Genomic DNA, 1,005 nt, shown 5'->3' on the forward strand with positions numbered 1-1,005 from the left:
AATGAATTTTGAGAATATGAATCAAGGAAATGGAGCAAACCTTGCTCAAAATCCTATCCTTATTGCTGATGATAGGGATAGAGCCTTAAGGCAATATGCTGTGCCAGTATTTAACGATCTTAATCTGGGTATTAAGACACCCGAAATCGAGGCACAACAATTTGAGCTAAAGCCAGTCATGTTCCAGATGCTTCAGACTGTGGGCCAATTCAGTGGAATGCCTACCGAAGATCCTCATCTTCATTTAAGACTATTTTTGGAGGTGAACGACTCTTTCAAATTAGCTGGAGTTATCGAAGATACATTACGATTGAAGCTGTTCCCGTACTCACTAAGGGAAAATGCTCGAGCTTGGTTGAATTCATTGCCACCAAACTCAATTTCTACATGGCAAGAGTTAGCCGAAAGATTCCTCATGAAGTATTTCCCGCCAAGCAAGAATGCTAAATTGAGGAACGAGATCACTTCCTTCCAACAAATGGATGATGAATCCTTGTATGAGGTATGGGAATGATTCAAAGAACTACAAAAGAAATGCCCTCATCACAGAATCCCACACTGCATCCAACTTGAGACATTTTATAATGGTCTCAATGCTCACAAGAGGATGGTAGTGGATGCTTCTGCTAATGGTGCTCTCCTTTCTAAGTCTTATAATGAGGCTTACGAAATCATCGAGAGGATCGCCAGTAACAATTATCAATGGCCGACCAATCGAGTCGCATCAGGAAAATGAGTCGCTAGAATACATGAAGTGGACGCTCTCATTTCACTTGCATCTCTGGTATCTTCAACATCCTCAATGTTTAAGAATCTTATCGCTAATGGGTCTAATAGTTTTGCAGCCCAACCACCTCACCAATTTGAGAGTATAGCCTGTGTTTATTGTGGGGAAGGACATTTGCTCAAAGAATGTCCATCAAACCCCGAATATGTATATTACATGAGTAACTAGAACCAAAATCGAGGAAGGCAAGGACTACAATCCAACTTCTACAACCCATC

The 1,005-nt window shown here is 41.0% G+C and overlaps 1 non-coding gene across 1 annotated transcript; it reads right to left on the reverse strand.

Moving 5' to 3' along the window:
- Window positions 1-445: 445 nt before the first annotated feature.
- LOC128292509 (small nucleolar RNA R71) lies at window positions 446-552 on the reverse strand. The gene has a single exon (XR_008282494.1). It is a non-coding gene; the product is annotated as a small nucleolar RNA R71 (small nucleolar RNA).
- Between the last annotated feature and the right edge of the window lie 453 nt (window positions 553-1,005).

The sequence above is a fragment of the Gossypium arboreum genome, chromosome 4 (genome assembly GCF_025698485.1).
Source record: "Gossypium arboreum isolate Shixiya-1 chromosome 4, ASM2569848v2, whole genome shotgun sequence".
In the NCBI taxonomy this organism is placed as follows: domain Eukaryota; kingdom Viridiplantae; phylum Streptophyta; class Magnoliopsida; order Malvales; family Malvaceae; genus Gossypium; species Gossypium arboreum.